The sequence below is a fragment of the Lynx canadensis genome, chromosome B3 (assembly GCF_007474595.2).
Source record: "Lynx canadensis isolate LIC74 chromosome B3, mLynCan4.pri.v2, whole genome shotgun sequence".
NCBI lineage: Eukaryota > Metazoa > Chordata > Mammalia > Carnivora > Felidae > Lynx > Lynx canadensis.
Window position 1 is genome coordinate 69,933,837 of NC_044308.2, and position 19,230 is coordinate 69,953,066.

The window sequence follows — 19,230 nt, forward strand, 5'->3', positions numbered from 1 at the left end:
GAAGTATGTCATAGTACCAAACTTGAAGAAATAGATGTAAAGCCCTTGATATGTGAAGACAATTTTTACAAATGACAGTGGGGGAATAAATTGATCATTTTCCTCTTATCAATATAGACAATGTTTACCTGTGTATGTTTGCCTATGTTTCCAAACTTTAGAGTGTTGGGGATGAAGTTCTTCTTGAAAGCATTTGACCTTTATTTTCCTGAGTTGACTGGATACAAGTAAAATTTGTTTATTATTGGATAAATTTCTTAAGATGTCAGTGGAAAACAGATACAAACACAAAAGAAAAAAATGTAGGGAATTATTTTGAGTTGTTTGTAAGAGGAGCCTGTTTATCTGAGAGAGATACTCATTCAAAGGACTTATGACAAGGCTTTGAAACAAGCCCAGTATATCTCTGTAAAGAAGTAAGGCTTTATCTATCTTTGATATGTAGATACAAAAATCTGATCTCCAGGCTATCATGGGGTTTCCAAGTGTCAAGGCTCTATCTTTGTTTAGAGTTTTATGTGTTTAGAGTTATATTTTATTTTTTCTTATTCAGAAACAAGGAAAATCATAATTCTCTGGCTACAGAATGATAGTTTCACGTTATTTTTTGAAAAGTATTGAAATTCAAAAATGTATAAACAAGGATAAAAACTGGATAATAATCTGGGAAGTTATGTTAAAAAATAAATAGGGATGCATGGTCAGTTACATGAATCATAGTATATATAAGATGAGGTAAAACAATTTAGTTGCCTAGAAAAGAACAACTACTCTAAGGTCACAGGAAGGTTTCTTCTGTTGTCTCCCAACCCCCCAAGGACTTTTCTGCACCACAGTGCACGGTAAAATCATTCTTTCAGGTCAGTGTGCTCCTGTCCTAATATGCCTGTGTTCTAAGTCAGACACTGGATACCAGGCAGAACAGCATAGTAAAACAAATGAGGAGAATCTAGGTAGAAATAAAGTTTTAAGGAGTTGCCCAGCCAGACACAAAGCATGCTGTAATTTGATAGTCATCCACTGGGGCGTGGATCCTGGGCTTGGCAGAAGAGAAGGCTGCTGGGTCAACAGGAGCAGGGGTTGCTAATATAGGGTTTAAGAGACCTAGAAGTATCAGGGCTGAGACTATTGATTTACACTGTGCATCAGCTGAGATTGGCCCACGGTATGAATTGGCTTAAGTCTACAAAAGGAACTCGTTAGTAGAATTCACTGTCGGGTATTGAGGACATACAGGCAGAGAAAATTGAGAAAAGGAAAAAGAAAAGGAAATACTATAATCCTGTGATCTCTGAGTGTACAAAGAAAACCCAAACAGTTTTCAGTAAATCATGTACATTACATTTTTTTACTCTTGACTTTACTCATTTATTTAATGATAAATATTTATTGAGCAATTTCTGTAGAGTTGTTACTCATTTATAGTACTAACCCTGATGGACACAGCCCCTCCTCACAAGAAACTTAAAATATAATGTGGAAGACATACATCAAATTAGAAATTATGAGTATAGCTGTGTCACAGAAAGGGTACTAGGGAGTATATAATATACGATGGAAAGAGCTCTCCTCGCCCAGGTTCTGGGAAGATTTCCCTAACAAAACGATGTTGAAACTGAGATCTGAAGGATGGATAGATGTTAATAGGCAAAGCATGAAGGACAAATGTTTCAGGCAGAATAATTAGCTACTGCAGAGCCTCAAGATGAGAGAGAATGACTTTTTCAGGCAAACAAATGAAAACTAAATTGCTTCTGGTATTGCAGGGCTAGAGCATGTTGTCCTCTGAGACTAGAGAGGAGGATGGGGGCCAAGTCTTGGATGGTCTGATAAATCATGAAAAGGGATCTGTATTTTAATTTAAGAGTAGTGGCAAGTATGTGAAGGGTCTTAAGGAGAACAGTCACATGCTTAGATTTTATATTGAAAAGAATCTAATTCTGAATGTAGATAATTGAATGAAGACAAGATTTGGAGTGGGAAGACACATAGGTGACTTAATATTCTATTTGAAAAATGACATGTGAAGTCTTAGATAAGAATGGTGATATTTGTCCATAAACTGATGAATGGATAAAGAAGATGTGGTTTATATATACAATGAGATACTATTTGGCAATGCAAAAGAATGAAATCTTGCCATTTGCAATAACATGGAATTGAACTGGAGGGTATTATGCTAAGTGAAATAAGTCAGAGAAAGACAGATATTATAGGTTTTCACTCATATGTGGAATTTGAGAAACTTAACAGAAGACCATGGGAGAGGGGAAGGGAAAAAAATAATTTCAAACAGAGAGGGGAGCAAACTCTAAGAGACTCTTAAATACAGAGAACAAACTGAGAATTGAAGGAGGGTCGGCGGGGGGCAGGGGGCGCACAGTGATGGGCATTGAGGAGGGTACTTGTTAGGATGAGCACTGGGTGTTGTATAAGTGATAAATCATAGGAATCTACTCCTGAAACAAAGAGCACACTATACACTGTATGTTAGCTAACTTGACAATAAATTGTGTTTAGAAAAAAAAGAATGTGATTGTATTAGGAAATAGGGTTTATAAGAGGTAATTAAATTAAAAAGAGGTCAATAGCATGAAAAAGCAAAATAAAAATGGACACCAGCCTTTGAAGGTAGACAGAAATGGAAGGTGTAAGTATATACTACTGTTTAAAATTTTTTTACAATAAAGGAAAAAGGGAAGAGGTACTGGAGGAACATTTTTAGTGTAATGAAGGTGTGCTTAAGCTTGTACACTGAGAAAAAGAGTTAGTAGAGAAGGCAATATTAAAGGTACAAGGAAGAAAATGGAACTTTGAGGATTTGAAATACCTGAGTGGATGTGATGGGGTGGGACCAAGAGCACATGAAAAGGCATTTTGTCAAATTCAATACCCATTCGTTATGTTTAAATGTTAAATATATAGAAATTGGTAGTTAAAAAAAAATGGTGACATTTGGAGGAAAACCAGGAAACATTTAAGTTGGAATTAATAGGATTTGCAGATTTATTGAATATTCAGCATCAGGGAAGGGAGGAGGAGTTCATTATTACTCCTAGATTTTGCATTGAGGAACTGGGTAAATATTGGTGTCACTTACTGTGACTGGGGGCCTGAAAGAGCAGCAGGTTCAAAGAGAGAGGATCAGTTTAGTTTTAGACCTGCTTAGTGGGAGATGTCCTTGAGGCATCAGGCCAGTAGGCAGTTAGATTTATGAAATAGGAACTCAAGAAATAATATCCCAGCTCTGAAGCCCCTAGCTGAGATGGCAATTAAAGCTAAGGGAATAGATGCCAGCTAGGGATAGAATGTGGCATGAGAAAAGGCCAGAGATATAATTCTGATTAACACTGAGTTTTGGTGGAGCAGATGAGACAAACGCAGCAAACTAATACTGGGAAGGAGTTCCCAAAGAGTTGGGGAAAAGCAAGAGACTGTAGTTTCTTGGAAGCCCAGTGGAATATTTGAAAGAGGGAGTAGTTAGCAATGATCAAGCAAAGGAGAAATACCTATACAGATGAATACCAAAGCATTAAGAGAAGTATTAATGATTAATTTACATGGAGGAAGCAGAGATGTTACTGGAAAGGTTCCTAGAGAAACACAGGACAAAACATATAGGCAGTAGTTGCCTTGATGGAGCATATTTTACTTACAGAGCAGTAGAAACAAATAAATGAAAAGGTCGTGTGTAACTTAATAAAGTATTTACTCCGAAAGTAGAAATGCTCAATTAAATTGAATATGCCTCACAACTTTTGGCTTACATTTATCCAAGACTATCAAACTCAGATATATATATATATAAACTCTTGGGGGAATATTTTGTCTGACCAGCAGACCATATTGAAAGAAACCAGAATGTCTAAACATACACCCTTGGGTGATTATTCTTTTGTGAAACAGCTATTACTTTTATGTTTTTTTTTTTAATGAAAACTAACTAAGATAACTGAGTTTTTAAAGTCTTCATTGTTAGAATAATAGACAAAAGTTCAGAAATCCTACCTTGTATTTATTGAAAATATTCATAATGTTAAAGAATTTCTCTCGTCTACTTACAATCAAATTTAAACAAAAAGCTAAAAGAGCATCCTTGACATAAGTAACAGTTGATTTTCTTCTTATTCTAAGTTAAAATTAACATACGAATTAGAAAACAGAATTTATTGATTTTGATTTACTCAGTCACATTTTATTTATTAAATCCATTAGTTTACTATGAGATATATTTATCAATTGTTTGAGGTATGTCATCATAATTGAGAATAAATACAATTAATAAGTTCCAGAAAATGGTATTTGAATGTTAAGTTTATTCCTGCAAATTAGCTCAGTTTTCTCTTCTCCTCTCTCTTCTCAATGGAAGTAAGTAAAGTCAACTTATTTTCTGTGGTTAGCAACATAAAGTCACCTGTGACTTCACAATCAATTTCTACTGGTGGACCTTGTTGAAGTATTTCCCCAAATAGTTCTTATCATAGTAATGATGACAGACATGTAACTTTCAGTATCCTTGGTAAGCCTGCATCATGTGATATCTAGATCTGCTTCATTCATTATTAGATACCAGTAGGATCCATAATCCGCTTGCCCAGTCTTCTCATGGCCACTCTCATGTCTTTGTTTCTTAATGTATAGATGGCAGGATTCAAGACGGGGGTGATAGCGAAGTTGGCAATGAACAAATACTTATCCAGTGATGATGTAGGGAAAGGCCACACATAGAGAAACATGCATGGCATAAAAAACAAAATCACTACAGTGATGTGAGCTGACAACGTGACAAATGCTTTGGACAAGTCCCCTGAAGAACGTTTCCAGACAGTGACCAAAATGAAGATATAGGATATAATTAAGGAGAAGAAGTAGCCATGGATATAAACCCACTGTTGGCAGTGATTACAAACTTCTAGCTTGTAAGTGTCTACACAAGCAAGTTTCATGACGCGAGGAAAATCACAGTAAAAACTATCTACTTCATTAGGGCCACAAAAGGGCAAGTTTAGTGACACAAAACAAACTGAGATACAGCATGGATTATCCCCACTATCCAGGCAGCCACTACAAAGGAGACACACGTTTTGGGGCTCATGATGGTCAGGTAGTGGAGAGGTTTACAGATTGCGGTGTACCGGTCATATGCCATGGCTATGAGCAGCACCATCTCACCTCCACCCATGACGTGAATAAAAAATATCTGTATCATGCATTTGGAAGGGAAAATGATGTTGCAGTCAGTGAAAAGATCAGAGATCGTTTTGGGCACTGTGGTAGGAGGACAGACCTAGATCAGAAGGGAGAGGTTGGCCAATAGGAAGTACATGGGGGTGTGTAAATGAGAGTCAATAATTACTGTGAACACAATGAAGAGGTTTCCCAGGATAATTCCCATGTAGAACACAGAGAAGAACCCAAAGAGAAAAAGGTGCATCTCCTGTGAATTTGAAAGACCAATCAATACAAATTCAGATACCACAGTGTCATTTGGTCCATCCATTGACTCAATCAGTAGAGAAGACGCTGAAGTGTTCTGAAGGTAGAAAATAAGGAAGAATTGAGAAATATAGGTATTTCACATTGATATGTTTTTGCCCCTCAGTGATTTTGTGGGAAATATGTTACGAGTCAAATTTTGAAGTTAGAACACATACAGAAAGGGCAGGTTAAAGGAAGATAAATAAATAGAAATGAGATAATCAAAAGTTAGGCTAGAGTGTCAAGGAAAGAAGTCATGTGGGAGTATATCAGGTAAATGGAGGAATTAGGGGCAGAGAGTAACATCTCCTGGTAGAGAGTTTCTTTACCATGCTCATTCTGCAATAGTTTGGGCTTCTTCAGTCTTCTCCGTACACATTCAAGAAAACATTTTACATGTCATAAATAGCCATAATTTGAATGTTCATACTCTTAATCATATTTGTGCACACATACTGTAGCAGAATGTACTCTCTGATTATTCTTTTATTTCTTACCTGTGAAATCTCAGGCATTAATCATTTATGGAATAGTGGCCAGCCAATGAGTGAAAGAGTGTTGAATATTAGGGGAAGCATAGCTTAAAATGAAAAAGGCTTGTCCTCTGATAGTTTCCAATATTGTGGTGGCAATATTGCAACCAGTTAATTGCAAAGAGTTAAAATTTACTTTAAATCAGTGAAACTCTAAACCTGGACTGTCAGCAGACTCAGGAAAAGGCTTTTCAGTACTTTTCTAGGATTGGGAGAGATTTTGTGCTTTTGAAAAGTCTGTTCTAGGATTAAGGAGTGGCAATTCAAATATGGAACTGAGAAATAATGGTGTTTTCACTGAAGCAAAATATTTAATTATGATACACTAAGAGCATGTAAAAATTACAAGACCCCCAAAAGTCATCAAAGATAAAGGTCCATGAGAGCTTATCTTCAAATACTTGAAGCTTAGTTCAGCTAAAATGCTATTTGAAGGTGAGTAAAATTGCTACCAACAACTTTTTCAGGGGAGTATCTGTTATCACTTGAATAAGTAGAAAGGTTGAAGATGTGTATGTATATTATATACTTGGGTCCATTCATTATTTAACCTAAAGTGAAAAATTAAAGGTACACTTAAAAGATATAATAGGATATGAGAAGATATGCAGGAAGGGGAATTTCTAGAACTAATACCAACATGAGTATGGCCATTATAAATGATGCAAATTTAGATTTATTGAAATCTCCACTAACTTACTAAATAACAGAAATTGGTTACAAAAGAATATGTTATGCAATAAAAATTACGTAAAGGAAGAAACAGACCTATAAATATAGAGAAGAACATGGTAGTTGCCTGAGGGGAGGGGGCTTGGGAGATGGGAAAAATGAGGTTAAGTTTAAGGTTAAATGGAGGGAGTGGAGTATGCATATATGTGATAGTTAGATTAATTATTTTTATCACTATTATTTTGTTACTAGTTTTATAGTTTTACTTGTCCTTGTTAAACCAACATTTCTCAGTCAATAAATGACAATTTCTGGCTGTACTATGAAGAAAACCTTGGTGTTTTACACTGAATTTTAACCAGAAGTTTACAGTGCTTTCTTGTTTAAAGAAAAATAATATATGTGAATGAGTTTGGGTCAAGGAATACAAATGATTGGTAACTGAAAGGCATTTTACAGAATACTGGTGTGTTTGCTATTTCAAGAACAGGAAAGCACTATTATAAGCCACTCTACTTTGCCCACTGAAATTTATGGTTCCTAATATTTCTTTATAGTTTCTAAAACAGATTAAAGACTGACTGATGAAATCTGTCTAAAGAGAAAAGCTAAAAATGTGTAGTGAAAACAGACTTACCAGTAACCCTGCACAATACTATGTTGTGATCACTCTTTCTTTCTGCTCCTTTCCTTTCCTTTTCCCCTTTTCTTTCCTTTTACTTCCTGTCCTTTCCTTTCCTTTGTTCTTTTCTTTCCTTTTTCTTTTCTTTCCTTCCCTTTTCTTTCTGTCTTTCCTTCTTTCTAATTTGAGTATAGTTGACATACAATGCTACCCTAGTTTTAGGTGTACAACTTAGTGATTTGACAGGTTTATATGTTGTGCTATGTTTACCACAACTATAGCTATCATCTAAAGAGGACCCCATCTTTTGTTCAAGACTTACAAGGAATTAGTTCTCACATTTAGTTTATCCTGAAATACTGAGTTCATGCTCAGAGCATGGGGAGAGTTAATTCAAACCTGTTAAAAAATTAGTTCTTTTTATTTCTTCAAGAACTTAAAGAATCAGAAATTCTCTGAAAGTAGAGTCCCCTAAGAGTTGGTTGCTATCCTTGCCAGATATTTTGGCTTTAACATTCAGAACATAGGAGAGGAAATTTTTTCAAGTAGGTGATACAGAAAATCAGATAGAATTAAGTCTTTTGACTTTAGTGATTGATATTCCCTCTCCTCTAAGAGGAATTATAACCATCCTAAGACTGAAAACACAGGAAGCAAAGCTGTTTAAAATTCATTTTGCCAGTCCATATTCATGAATTTGTCTTTTAATCTCTACTCTTAGCCATCTGAGATTGCTTCTAATAGCAGTTCTCTTCAGAACTGATGGAAACCAGTTCTACTAAGTCATACTCGTTCTTATCATTCTCCCTTTAATTCTTGACTCAGTCATTGGCTCACATCATCAAATGCTTTATCAGATATGCCAAGTGGAGGGAACTGACTCACCACACCATACCTGTATGAGGGCAGAGAATCATTTCCATTGATGTAATCTCTTAGGAGAATGGGTGCGAATTGGGTGGGCAAGGTATACTTGAATATATTTGGTCCCCACAGTGAGAAATGTGAAGTATCACATAAAATGATGAAGAAAGTGGTGACAGATCAAGGATCCTTAAGATAACAAAACAGGAAAGGGACATCATAAATGTCAGTCATTTCAGATATTTCTGAAGTATCTTCAGGCATAATATGGTTTTGTATATATTTTGATTAAAATAGAACAGTGTTCAAAGCATTAGAATAACTAGAGACAGGAGGAAAATGCAAGTAGAAAAGAAAAACGTGAAATCAAAGTATGAAAGAGATTTCTGTGGTATTGTTCAATATTAGGAATATTTTTCTAACTTACCTGTTCTGTTCTAGAGTGTGCAGCAGCATTTGTAGAAACTCAATAATTTTGATTTCTGCTTTGTAGTATAATCACCTCTCAGACAAAATGTGTTTCTTTCCAGTGAAAATACAGTTAATTTAGTAGCAGTAGGTGTTAGTGACCTAGTGATGTTTCTGAGATTTCTGATAACAAACCTTTTATTGATTTCTCCTGGGAATGATGGCTATGCTTATGTTAATTGGCTCAAGAGAAAAATAGAAGAGTTATTTGGTGATGGGAGGTAAGGGAGGATAGAAGATGTTAGACTATCTCTTGTATATTACACAATGTCTTGGGTGTGTGAGTGATAACTCATTTAAGACAAGATATGTGGAAACATGAGCTTACTTAGATTTACTGAGTTGGAAAGAGTGAGAAGTTCCCCACAATTGTTGCAGATGCCCTCATTTACGGAGTGGGAGAGAGTGAACCCTATGTATCAACATTTTTTTTTCCAGAAAAAGCAAGATGCTTTATGCAAGGGGGGCATTCCCATCAGCATTTGTGATTTGTCCCCATTTAACATTTTTTATCTATTAACTATTCCAAAATTCATCACAAAGTACGTGAAATGAGGGGATAAATAAATATCTTTATGTAGCTTTTGTTTCCTTAAAACATACTGAATCTGACTGGACATAAGGCTTATGAGACCATGCTAAATTGTTGGACAAATAAAAAGCTTAAAAATGTTATTCTAGATTAAGTGTTGGCAAATTATGGCCCATGGGTCAAATGTGGACCACTGCCTCTTCCTTAAATAAATTTATTGGAACACAGACACAACCATTTGTTTATGTATTATCTATGGCATTTTGAGGTATAACAAGCAGTCGAATACTTGTAGCAGACACCATATGGTCCACAAAGTCTTTGGCCTGTTACATAAGAAGTTTGATGATCTTACCCTACATTAAGCAAGTTAGGCAGAAGATGGTACAGTAGAAGAATCATTCACATCGATCTTCATCATCTTCATATATATTCAAGATGAAGGTTGCAAACTAAGTTAGTTGAAGTCCTGCATGTAGATCATTCCCCATACTCAGAGCTGAGTACACACTTGTGGGGCCAAATGCGAAGTGAGTATGTAGAGGTTTTGGTTAACAAAATTATTAAGACTCCAGCCTTTCTCATACCCTTCCAAGAAATTAAAGAGAAAGGAACATTCCCAAACACATTCTAAAAGGTGAGCATAATTCTGATACCTATACTACTAGAAAGTACAGGTCAATATATCTGATGAATATAGATGGAAAATTTTTGAACTAAATACTAGCAAACCAATTCAGTATTACATTAAAAGGATCATTACCATGATCAAGTTGGATTTATCCCTGGGATGCAACAGGATGATTCAACATAGGCAAGTCAATCAATATGATAAATCACATTAATAGAATGAAAGATAGATAATCATATGATCATCTCAGAGACCTAGAAAAGCAGCTGACAAAAAGTCAACACCAAATTATGACCTTCTGTTTTTACTTCTCCCAGTCTGGTCCACACTTAGGTATAGATGATGATGAGATTGTAAAGAGTTATCTGAGAACCTATGAGATATCAAACTCATTTGAAGTTTCATCTCAATTTATTACATTTTTATTATTTCTTTAAAATTTAGTTAACATACAGTGCAATATTGGTTTCAGGAGTAGAATTCAGTGATTCATCGCTTACATACAACACCCAGGGCTCATCACAAGTGCTGTCTTTAGTATGCATCACCCATCTAGCTCATCTTCCACCCACCTCCCTGCATCCATTGTTCTCTATCATTAACCGTCTCTTATGGTTGATTTCCCTCTCTGCTCTCCCCACCACTTCCCGTATGTTCATCTGTTTTTGTTTCTTAAATTCCACATGTGAGTGAAATCATGTGGTATTGTCTTTCTCTGATTGACTTATTTCACATAGCATGATTGGTCTAGCTAACTCCATCCATGTTTCAAATGGCAAGATTTCATTCTTTTTGATTGCTGAGTATATATCTCACCTTCTTTATCCAGTCGCCAGTCAATGGGCATTGGGCTCTCTCCATACATTGGCTATTGTTGATAATCCTACTATAACCATTGGGGTGTGTATACCCCTTTGAATCTGTATTTTTGTATCCTGTGGGTAAATACCTAATAGTACAATACCTAATAGTACAATTACTGGATGTAGGGTATTTCTCTTTTTAGTTTTTTGAGGAACCTCCATACTGTTCTCCAAAGTAGCTGTACTAGTTTGCATTCCCACCAGTAGTGCAAGGGGGTTCCCCCTTCTCAACATCCTTCCCAACACCTGTTGTTTCTTGTGTTGTTAATTTTAGCCATTCTGACAGGTGTGAGGTGATATCTAATTATGGTTTTGATTTGTATTTCCCTGATGATGAGTGATATTGAGCATCTTTTCATGTGTCTGTTAGCCAACTGGAAGTCTTCTTTGGAAAAGTGTCTTTTCATGTCTTCTACCCATTTCTGAACTGGGTTGTTTGTTTTTTGGGTGTTGATTTTGATAAGTTCTTTATAGATTTTGGATACTAACCCTTCATCAGATTTTTTATTTGCAAATATCTTCTCCCATTATAGACTGCCTTTTAGTTTTGATTGTTTCCTTTGTTGTGAAACTTTTTACCTTGACGAAGTCAAGTTGTTTTTGTTTCCCTTGTCTTTGGCAGTGAATCTAGTAAGAGAGTGCTATGGCTGAGGTCAAAGAGGTTGCTGCCTGTTTTCTCCTCTGGGGTTTTGATGGCTTCCTGTGTCACATTTAGGTCTTTCATCCATTTTGAATTTATTTTTTTATATGGTATAAGTATGGTTTTATTCTTCTCCATGTTGCTGCCCAGTGTTTCCAACACTATTGTTGAAGAGACTGTCTTTTTTAACTGAATATTCATTCCTGCTTTGTCAAAAATGAGTTAACCATATAGTTGTGGGTCCATTTCTATGTTCTCTGTTCTGTTCCATTGACCTATGTGTCTGTTTTTGTGTTAGCACCATACTGTCTTGATGACTACAGCTTTGTAATATACCTTGAAGTGTGAAATTGTAATGACTTCAGCTTTGCTTTTCTTTTTTAGGATTGTTTTGGTTATTCAGGGTTTTTGTGGTTCCATGCAAATTTTAGGATTGCTTTTCCTAGCTCTCTGAAGAATGCTGGTGGTTTTTTGATAGGGATTGCATTAAGTGTGTAGATTGCTTTGGATAGTATCGATATTTTAACAATGTGTTTTCTTCCAGTCCATGAGCATGGAATGCTTTTCTATTTCTTTGTGTCCTCTTCAGTTTCTTTCATAAACGTTCTTAAGTTTTCAGAGTACAGATCTTTTACCTCTTTAGTTAGGTTTATTCGTAGGTAACCTTATTTTTAGTACAAATGTAAATGAGATCAATACCTTGATTTCTTTTTCTGCTGTTTAGTTATTGGTTTATAGAAATGCAACAAGTTTCTTTTTTTTTTAATTTATTTTTTAACATTTACATCCAAGTTAGTTAGCACATAGTGCAACAATAATTTCAGGAGTAGATTCCTTAATGTCCCTTACTCTTTTAGCCCATCCCCCTACCTACAACCCTTCCAGTAACCCTCTGTTTATTCTCTATATTTAAGAGTCTCTTATGTTTTGTCCCCCTCCCTGTTTTTATATTATGTTTGCTTCCCTTCACTTATGTTCATCTGTTTTGTCCCTAAAGTCCTCATGTGAGTGAAGTCATAATATTTGTCTTTTTCTGACTAATTTCGCTTAGCCTAATACCCTCTGGTTCTATCCACATAGTTGCAAATGGCAAGATTTCATTCTTTTTGATTGCCAAGAAATATTCCATTGCATATATATATGCCACATTTTCTTTATCCATTCATCCATCGATGGACAGTTGGGCTCTTTCCATACTTTGGCTATTGTTGATAGTGCTGCTATAAAGATTGGGGTGCATGTGTCTCTTGGAAACAGCATACCTGTATCCCTTGGATAAATACCTAGTAGTGCAATTGCTGGGTGGTAGGGTAGTTCTATTTTTAATTTTTAGAGGAACCTCCACACTCTTTTCCAGAGTGGCTGCACCAGTTTGCATTCCTACCAGCAATGCAAAAGAGATCCTCTTTCTCCGCATCCTTGCCAACATCTGTTGTTGCCTGTGGTGTTAATATTAACCATTCTGATAGGTGTGAGGTGGTATCTCATTGCGGTTTTGATTTGAATTTCCCTGATGATGAGTGACATTGAGCATATTTTCATGTTTCGGTTGGCCATCTGGATGTCTTCTTTGGAGAAGTGTCTATTCATGTCTTTTACCCATTTCTTCACTGGATTGTTTTTTGGGTGTTGAGTTTGATAAGTTCTTTATAGATTTTGGATCTAACCCTTTATCTGATATGTTGTTTGAAATATCTTCTCCCATTCTGTCAGTTGACTTTTAAACTGTCAGTTGTCAGTTTTTCTGATTGTTTCCTTCGCTGTGCAGAAGCTTTTTATTTTGATGAGGTGCCAGTAGTTCATTTTTGCTTTTGTTTCCTGTGCCTCCGGAGACGTGTTGAGTTAGAAGTTGCTGCGGCCAAGATCAAAGAGGTTTTTGCCTGCTTTCTCCTCAAGGATTTTGATGGTTTCCTGTCTTACATTGAGGTCTTTCATCCATTTTGAGTTTATTTTTGTGTATGGTGTCAGAAAGTGGTCCAGGTTCATTCTTCTGCATGTCGCTGTCCAGTTTTCCCAGCACCACTTGCTGAAGAGACTGTCTTTATTCCATTGGATTTTCTTTCCTGCTTTGTCAAAGATTAGTTGGCCATACCTTTGTGGGTCCATTTCTGGGTTCTCTACTCTGTTCCATTGATCTGAGTGTCTGTTTTTTGTGCCAGTACCAAACTGTCTTGATAATTACAGCTTTGTAATACAGTTTGAAGTACAGAATTGTGATGCCCCAGCTTTGTTTTTGTTTTTCAGGATTGCTTTGGCTATTTGGGGTCTTTTCTGGTTCCATAAAAATTTGAGGATTGTTTGTTGCAGCTCTGTGAAGAATGCTGGTGTTGTTTTGATAGGGATTACATTGAATATGTAGATTGCTTTGGGTAATATTGACATTTTAGCATTATTTGTTTTTCCTATCTAGGAGCATGGAATCTTTTTCCATTTTTTTGGTGGCTTCTTCAATTTCTTTCATAAGCTTTCTATAGTTTCCAGTGTATAGATTTTTAACTTCTTTGGTGAGACTTATTTCTAGGTATTTTATGGTTTTTGGTGCAATTGTAAATGGGATCAATTCCTTGATTTCTCTTTCTGTTGCCTCATTGTTGGTGTATAGGAATGCAACTGATTTCTGTGGATTGATTTTATATCCTGTGACTTTGCTGAATTCATGGGTCAGTTCTAACAGTTTTTGGTGGAATCTTTTGGGTTTTCCATATAGAGTATCATGTCATCTGTGAAGAGTGAAAGTTTGACCTCCTCCTGGCCAATTTGGATGCCTTTTATTTCTTTGTGTTTTCTGATTGCTGAGGCTAAAAATTCCAATAGTATGTTGAATAACAGTGGTGAGAGAGGACATCCTTGTCTTGTTCCTGACCTTAGGAAGAAAGCTCTCAGTTTTTCCCCCTTGAAGATGATATTAGCATTGGGTCTTTCATACATGGCTTTTATGATCTTGAGGTATGATCCGTCCCTTTTATACCTACTTTCTTGACAGTTTTTATCAAGAAAGGATGCTGTACATTGTCAAATGCTTTCTCTGCATCTGTTGAGAGGATCATGTGATTCTTGTCCTTTCTTTTATTGATGTGATGAATCACATTGAATATTTTGTGAATATTGAACCATCCCTGTATCCCAGGTATATAGTCCACTTGGTCGTGGTGAATAATTTTTTAAATATTTTTTTGGATCCTGTTGGCTAATACCTTGTTGAGGATTTTTGCTTCCATGTTCATCAAGGAATGGGTCTATAGTTTTCCTTTTTATTATTTATTTTACTTATTTTTATTTTATGTTTTTTTTACATTAAATATAATTTATTGTCAAATTGGTTTCCATACAACACCCAGTGCTCATCCCAACAGGTGCCCTCCTCCATGCCCATCACCCACTCTCCCCTCTCCCCCACCCCCCATCAACCCTCAGTTTGTTCTCAGTATTTAAGAGTCTCTTATGGTTTGCCTCCCTCCCTCTCTGAAACTTTTTAGTGGGGTCTTTGTCTGGTTTTAGAATCACGGTAATGGTGGCTTCATAGAAAGAATTTGGAAGTTTTACTTCCATTTCTATTTTTTGGAACAGCTTCAAGAGAATAGGTGTTATCTCTTACTTAAATGTTTGGTAGAATTCCCCTGGAAAGCCACCTGGCCCTGGACTCTTGTTTTTTGGGAGATTTTTTATTATTAATTTGATTTCTTTACTGGTTATGGGTCTGTTCAAATTTTCTATTTCTTCCTGTTTCAGTTTTGGTAGTTTATGTGTTTCTAGGAATTTGTCCATTTCTTCCAGATGGCCCATTTTACTGGTGTATATTTGCTCATAATATTCTCTTATTATTGGTATTATTTATGTTGTGTTGGTCATGATCTCTCCTCTTTCATTCTTGATTTTATTTGTTTGGGTCCCTTCTTTTTGATCAAACTGGATAGGAGTTTATCAACTTTGTTAATTCTTTCAAAGAACCAGCTTCTGGTTTCATTGCTCTGTTCTACTGTTCTTTTGTTTTCGATAGCATTAATTTCTGCTCTAATCTTTATTATTTCCTGTCTTCTGCTAGTTTTGGGTTTTATTTGCTGTTCTTTTTCCAGCTCTTTCAGGTATAAGGTTAGATTGTGTATGTGAGATCTCTCTTCCTTCTTAGGAAAGCCTGGATTGCTATATACTTCCCTCTCATGACTGCCTTTGCTGCGTCCCAGAAGTTTTGGGCTGTGGTGTTATCATTTTCGTTGGCTTCCATGTACTTTTTAATTTCCTTTTTAACTTCTTGGTTAACTCACTCATTCTTTACTAGGATGTTCTTTAGTTTCCAAGTATTTGTTATCTTTTCAAATTTTTTCTTGTGGTTGATTTTGAGTGTCATAGCATTGTGGTCTGAAAATATCCATGGTATGGTCTCGACCTTTTTGTACTTGTTGAGGGCTGATTTGTGTTCCAATATGTAATCTATTCTGGAGAATGTTCCATGAGCCCTGGAGAAGAATGTGTACCCTGCTTTAGGATGAAATGTTCTGAATATATCTGTTAAATCCATACAGTCCAGTGTGTTATTCAAAGCCATTGTTTCCTTGTTGATTTTCTTTTTATATTATCTGTCCATTGTTGTAAGTGGAGTGTTGGAGTCCCCTACTATTATGGTATTATTATTGAGTTTCTTTATGTTTGTGATTAATTGATTTGTATATTTGGGTGGTTCCACATTTTGAGCATAAATGTTTATAATTGTTAGGACTTCTTGGTGGATAGACCCCTTAATTATGATATAATGCCCTTCTTCATCTCTTTTTACAGTCCTTATATTAAAGTCTAGATTGTCTGAGATAAGTATGGCTACTCCAACTTTCTTTTGTCAACCGTTAGCATGATAGATGGTTCTCCATTCCCTTACTTTCAATCTGAAGGTGTCTTTAGGTCTAAAGTGGGTCTCTTGTAAACAGCATATAGATGGATCTTGTTTTCTTATCCATTCTGTTACCCTATGTCTTTTGATTGGAGCATTTAGTCCATTGACGTTTAGAGTGAGTACTGAAAGATATGAATTTATTGCCACTATGTTGCCTATAGAGTTGGAATTTCTGGTGGTGTTCTCTAGTCCTTTCTCATTTTTGTTGCTTTTGGTATTTTTTTTTCTTTTGTCTTTTCTCCCCTCAGGGAGTTCCCCTTAAAATTTCTTACAGGGCTGGTTTAGTGGCCATGAACTCCTTTAATTTTTGTTTTCTGGGAAACTTTTAATCTGTCCTTCTATTTTGAATGACAGCCTTGCTGGATAAAGAATTCTTGGCTGCATATTTTTCCAATTCAGCACATTGAATATATCCTGCCACTCCTTTCTGGCCTGTCTGGCCTGTCAAGTTTCTGAGGATAGGTCTGTTGCAAACCTGATATGTCTTCCCTTGTAGGTTAAGGACTTTTTTTTTTTTTTTCCTTTGTTGCTTTCATGATTCTTTCCTTGCCTGGGTATTTTATGAATTTGACTAAGATATGCCTTGCTGTTGGTCAGTTTTTGTTGAATCTAATGGGAGTCCTCTGTGCTTCCTGGATTTTGATGTCTGTGTCTTTCCCCAGGTTAGTTTAGGGAAGTTAGGAAAGTTTAGGAAAACTTAGGAAAGTTTTCTGCTCTGATTTGCTCACATAAGTGATCTACTTATGTACTTATCTACATATGAAGATCCCTGCTGTGCTGGCTCAGAGTCAGTCTTGCCCCATTAAATGTTCAGTTGCCAGGTGCAGGGGTGTGGGGTTTGGTTACCTCCACTGGGGCTACAGTGTTGCTCTCTGAAGTTGTTGTTGAAAGTGTTGCAGGAGAACATGGAGCCACCCCCCTCTCTGGTCCCTGGACAGGAGATCTCACACCCCCCCACTTCAGGAAGCCCTCATAGAATAGTGGGGGCTGTCATGCACCATGCAGGACAGCTCTGCTGCATTTTATCTTTGGTACGTGGATGGGAGTCAAAACTTGAAATTTTACAGGACCCAGCACTGCGTGGATCTGTCTGCCTCCTGCAGAGGATAGCCTCTTTCTGCTGTGTCTGATGTCTTTTGTCCCAGAAAAACAGTCCTACTCCTGCATGGTACCCAGGATCTATGGTGAAGCACTGCTAAAAGCAGCAGCCAGGTTATCTGTTCTGTGCCACTGTTTCCTGCTGAAGGAAGGTCTGTAGCTGGCACCTGCAGGGTCTTTTGTCTTTGTAGAGGAAATATACCCTCTTCCAAATGTACTCCAGGAAGGGGAATGTCCTTTCCCAGTGCGACCCAAGAGGTCCCCACACCATGCTATGTACTCCAGGGCCAGCTCCCTCCTCCACAGGAGTGCACACTGCAGCTCCACTCTGGAGAAAGTCACACACTTCCAAAACCTCAGAGTTCGAGCTCCACACACTGTTTGCAAAAAACTTGCCACATTCAGTACCTCTCCCTCCCCAGTCATGGTCCAGAGAGGCTTTCCTCTTGTGCTAACCTGACACCACAATCTCTCAACCCCTCTCTGTTTCTCTCCCTTTGTCTCTTCATGGGAATGTTTCCCTTCCCTCCATGGCACCACCATTTTTCTCTCCCCAATTCACTTTCATGCCCTTTGCACCCGTCACACTGTCTCCCTCCAATCTTGGAGATCCTTCTGCCAGTCCTCAGATTGATTTCCTGGGTGTTCCAAGTGATCTGACCTCACTACAGCTGTTTTTGAGGGATGAGAAAAGCCCAGGCTCTCTCTACTTCTCTGCCATCTTAATTCCTCTTTCCAATTTGTTCTAGTTTTAAAACTAGAAACAGATCATGATGTATGCAGGGCTTAATTACAGCAGACTTTCTCTGTTTTATTATGTCAAAGATTTACCCTCCACTATACCCACTCTGATTTAAAGATCTCCCTTAGGGGCACCTGGGTGATTTTCAGTTGGTTAAGTATTTGACTTCCGCTCAGGTCATGATCTCACGGTTTGGGAGTTAAAGCCCCATCTTGGGCTCTGTGCTGACAGCTCAGAGCCTGAAGCCTGCTTTGAATTCTGTGTCTCCGTCTCTCTCTGCCTCTCCCCCACTCGTGTTCTGTTTCTCTCCCTCTCAAAAAATAAATAAACATTAAAAAGTTTTTAAAGATCGCCCTTAGAATGTAGTTGCACTAACAGAGAGGGGGTGGGTAAGAATGGCGGGGGGAGTGGGAGTGCAGAATAACTGCCTCTGTCAATTATTCCTTTCTGTAGGAAATAATCTAGCTTCTTACCCTGAAAGTCTGGGGTAGTGTGCTAAGTGCTAGGGTAAATCCAGATGTCTTGATCCTAAAAAAAAAAAAAAAAAAAAAAAGAAAGAAAAAAAAAAAAAAAAAAAAAAAAAAAAAAAAAAAAAAGAAAAGAAAAGAAAAAAAAAAAAGAAGAAAAAAAAAGAAGGAATTCAGATATGGAGTTCTGGCCCCCCCACATTTTGCTCCCTGCCCCTGTCTGTTACCAGGAACCATTCCACAGAGGTGCAGTTCCCAGTGAGAGATCAGTCAGAGAACTGGGTAAGTCCTCAAAGAATCCAAGGCCAGTGGCATGATGAAACTGGCACTTCTCATCACGTGCAATCCCCCCTACCCTGTTAGTCCTCTCTGGCTTTCTCTGTTTTCCTCTGTACCCACATGTTGGCATTAAAGTACAGTGCTTGAGACTAGGTGAGGAAGATGGCGGCGTAGGAGGACGCTGGGCTCACCGCGCGTCCTGCTGATCACTTAGATTCCACCTACACCTGCCTAAATAACCCAGAAAACCGCCAGAGGATTAGCAGAACGGAGTCACCGGACCCAAGTGCAGACGGATGAGGCCCCCGGAAGAGGGTAGGAAGGGCGGCGAGGCGGTGCGCGCTCCACGGACTGGGGGAGGGGGAAGCCGGGGCGGAGGGGCGGCTCGCCAGCCAAGCAGAGCCCTCGAGTCCGGCTTGCAAAAGTGGAGGGGCCTGACGGACTGTGTTCCAACAG

At 37.5% G+C, this 19,230-nt stretch overlaps 1 pseudogene; it reads right to left on the reverse strand.

The window, feature by feature from the left end:
* Positions 1 to 4,562: 4,562 nt before the first annotated feature.
* Positions 4,563 to 5,500, reverse strand: LOC115516167 (annotated as a pseudogene).
* Positions 5,501 to 19,230: the final 13,730 nt, after the last annotated feature.